This window comes from Raphanus sativus, unplaced genomic scaffold (assembly GCF_000801105.2).
Source record: "Raphanus sativus cultivar WK10039 unplaced genomic scaffold, ASM80110v3 Scaffold3128, whole genome shotgun sequence".
In the NCBI taxonomy this organism is placed as follows: Eukaryota; Viridiplantae; Streptophyta; class Magnoliopsida; order Brassicales; family Brassicaceae; genus Raphanus; species Raphanus sativus.
In genome coordinates this window covers 1-4046 of record NW_026618435.1, presented here as the reverse complement: position 1 = coordinate 4046, position 4046 = coordinate 1, and the positions used below count along the sequence as shown (strand labels likewise).

At 39.6% G+C, this 4046-nt stretch overlaps 1 long non-coding RNA gene across 1 annotated transcript; it reads right to left on the bottom strand.

Moving 5' to 3' along the window:
• Positions 1-457: 457 nt before the first annotated feature.
• On the bottom strand, positions 458-1363 carry LOC130506335 (uncharacterized). The gene is made up of 2 exons (XR_008941969.1): positions 743-1363; positions 458-651 (listed from the first exon to the last, which is right to left on the bottom strand). It is a non-coding gene; the product is annotated as an uncharacterized LOC130506335 (long non-coding RNA).
• Between the last annotated feature and the right edge of the window lie 2683 nt (positions 1364-4046).

Sequence of the window (4046 nt, the reverse complement as noted above, 5' to 3'; positions counted from 1 at the left end):
TTGGATACCTTTGCACCAGTGGCAAAGCTTCACACGATCAGAGTGGTTCTCTCACTGGCAGTAAACCTAGAGTGGGATCTATGGCAAATGGATGTCAAGAATGCTTTCCTCCAAGGCGAACTAGAAGATGAAGTCTATATGAGACCACCTCCTGGTATGGAAGATCTTAGGCCTGCGATTTCGGTTTTCCGAAACCGAACCGAACCGAAATTTCGGTTTTCGGTTAACCGTAATTTTTAAAACTGATTCCGAAGAAAACCGAAATTAAATTCGGTTCGATTCGGTTCGGAAGTCGGTTATTTTCGGTTTTCAATTTATTTCCGAAAATAACCGATTTCTATAATAATTAGCAAAAAAAAATATTTTTTTCGGTTACACTCGGTTTTTTCGGTTTTCTCGGTTATCTTCGGTTTTTGAGTTAATTTAATTTTCTCGGTTATGACCTGTAAAATCCAAATTTATCAGCCAAAAAACATATACAGCAAAAACCAACATACATATTGTTCATCCTTTCTCAATGAAGATCCAGCATTCTAAATCTATGAATCTATGACTCAAATCTTATAAAGTTATAATGTCCAACAAATCTTATAATGTCCAACAAACAAAACAATAGAAAATTAAGGGTCACCATAATGCTTGAACTCCGACCTGCAACTTATTAAACGTAGAAAATCAGTAAAAAAGCAAAACAAATACACAAAAGAGACACAAAACAATTGAGATAGATTGACATTATTACCTTTAACTCTAATGATGAGATTCTCTTGTAATTTACAGATCTCGACAATGAAAAAAAAATTTGAGACATTAGCCTCTTGTAATTTACAGATCTCAACAAGAACCCTAAATCTCAAATCTATCCAAACTCATCCTTCGATCCAAATCAAACACTAAGAGACACTCTCACACTGATAATCGACCCATCATTTAAGCCAAATCATTAGCCCCTATTGATTTCGACAGAAACCCTAAATGTCAAATCAATCACAAACTCAAAAAATACACATAACTAGAGAAGAGAGTGAAGAACTTACCTACACAGAACAGAGAGTGGTCGAAAAGATGGAAGAATCAGACGAAGAAGACGAGTTGCTAGGGTTGAGAATCCGACGAAGCTGCCGCTCGAGTTTGAGGACGAAAAGAGAGATTAGGTTTGTTTAGGTTAATAAGATACATATATATACCTAGGTTAAATATCGGTTAACCGATCGGATATCATGAACCGAACCGAACCGATGCACTAACCGAACATTTTGTAAAATCATTCCGATCGGTTTGCTCTCAATAACCGAACGATAACCGAATTTCATAATTTTCGGTTCGGTTCGGTTCGGACTGTCCGGTTCGGGTCAGAATCCCAGGCCTAGAAGATCTTGTGCAGCCCGGAAATGTACTCAGGTTAAGGAAAGCAATATATGGGTTAAAGCAATCTCCAAGAGCCTGGTATCATAAACTCAGCACAACTCTCAATGGAAGGGGATTCAACAAGTCTGAAGCGGATCACACCCTCTTTACTCTCACCACACAGCAAGGCATCATAGTCATATTGATCTATGTTGATGACATTATCATCACAGGGAGTGATAAAGAAGGTATCATCTCAACTAAGGCTTTCCTCAAGTCCTCATTTGATATTAAAGACTTGGGTGAACTAAAGTACTTCCTAGGGATTGAGATATGCCGATCTAAAGAAGGGCTATTCTTAAACCAAAGGAAGTACACACTTGATATGTTGAGTGAGGCAGGTGATCTAGGAAGAAAGATAGCAAAGACCCCACTAGAAGATGGGTACAAGGTACTGCGTAAGGGGGAGTTTGAGGACAAACCATTTGAAGATGTGAAGAGGTACAGGAGGATGGTTGGAAAGCTCATCTATCTGACCATCACAAGGCCAGACATCTGTTTTGCTGTGAACCAAGTGAGCCAACATATGCATTGTGATAATCAGGCTGCTATACACATTGCCAGCAACTCTGTCTTCCTTGAAAGAACCAAACACATTGAAGTGGATTGCCACAAGGTGAGGCAAGCTGTTGAGCAGAAGATCATCCTCCCATGTTACACCAGAAGTGAAGACCAGCTAGCTGATATCTTCACCAAAGCCGCAAGTTCTAAGGTCTGCGAGTTCATTCATTCAAAGCTTGGACTTGTGGATCTTTCATCTCAGTGATCCCCTTTCCATGGAGTATTCTACTCTTTCCTTGATATGTTTTTGTCCCACTGGGTTTTGCATATCAAGGTTTTAATGAGGGAATGCTTCATGGTCTTCCAATCTTGACTTGTTCCACATGGTCAAGCTTGAGGGGGAGTGTTGAGATGAAGCAATAAGAAGCAGTAAGAGTGGAGTTAAATCAGTAGGAAACAAGAAGGAACAAGTGCATCCGGATTAGGCAAGTATTGGAGGTTACTTGGAAATCAAGCTTGCCCATACAAGCCTTGATCTAAACTTGCCTTGGAAGGCAAGGAAAGGAGGGAGACGAGTTCAAAAGCTTCCCTTGCGCCTACTTAGGTTCTGGAAGAAGTAAACAAGTTGAAGCAAGTGGATATAGCTGTTGGGAGTAGTTGACAGACCAAAGTCACATGTGAAGATAAGGAGGAGAGAGTCAAAGGAGCTGTCCCTTTCTGGTCCAGCTGAGAGTGACTTGGGCCTGCTCTGGTCCTCATTTGTTTATTGTTTCCTCTGTTGTCTTGATTCAGATTGTTCCTCTATTTATTCAACTCTGTATGCAACATAATAAACTAAGGAAAATGATTTCTCTCCTTCTCTCTCTCTAAAACTCGTCACACTCACTCTCTCACTCTCTATCTCTTGTTCTTCATTTCTCCAGCAATATTTCTCTCTTTGATTCTCATATTTCTATCATTTCTTACATGGTATCAGAGCAACAAGCTCTTGAAACCTAATTGTCTTCCGCAAATTCTGTGTTTTTATTTCTATTTTTGGCAAAGTTCATCCTGTTCTTGGGGTGTTCTTCTTTTTCATTTCCAGATTTTGCCAAAAATAGCAAAGTTCATCCATTTCTTCTATAAATTTCTTTTTCTCACTCTGATAATATCTTTGAAAGCCCTACCACTGGCTACTAGTTGTTCTTGATGTTCTTCAGATGTTCATGATGGAGAAATCAGAGGTTTATATTCCTACCATCAGTAGTGACCTCCTTCAAAGATCCCACCTTTACATCATTTCTCCCAATCCCACAGCTCTCCAAGGCTGTCTTCAACCAGCTTGAACAACTCCACTCCATTTCCCTGTTACACTGGTTGTTATTCATCAATAATCAACCGCAAACACAGAGATCAACACACAAGACTCAGCAATCCACAAACGACATCCAAAGTACTAAGCTATAGCTTAGATCTTCCTCCAAGACTCTCCAAACAACTCGCCAAGCTTCTCAGCAAGCTAGACTCTCCTTCTGAGCTTGTCAAACACCTAAAGGAACCTCCTTGTAACTTGTCCTCCAAAAGAAACACCAACAGACTCAAACTCAAATTTTCAAAGATCTAGCTCACCAAAAAACTCAAGAACACTCAAGAACACTCAAGAACATTCTTCAAAGATCACGAAATACTCTTTCTTTTAATGAACCTGGCTCTGATACCATGATATTTTAGAGATTAGAAAGAGTTTTAAGAGATTGAGAGAGTTTGTGAATCAAAGATCTAAGAGATTAAGAATGAAGAAACCAGAAATTACTATTTGGGAGGAACATTTCTCATTAGTCTCAAAGTTGTGATTACAAGAGTATATATATAGAGAAGTAAGACAAGGGTTTGCGCAGAAGCTAAAGAGAAAACACTATGCTAAGCATGTGAGGTCAACATGGCAAGGCTGGCTGGTTTGAAATGAAGGGCTGAGAGAGCTCACATGCTTTGGACCTTTACAGCCTGTCCAAAGCTGTCTATGCTCGCCTCTCTTCCTCCACACAGACCACAATGGTCTGATCACTATTCATAGACTCTTCCTTAGTCCAAAGCACTTGCCATCTCTTCTCACCATCAAGGTAACTTCCTTTTACCTTTAACTGAGCAGTAACTTTTAT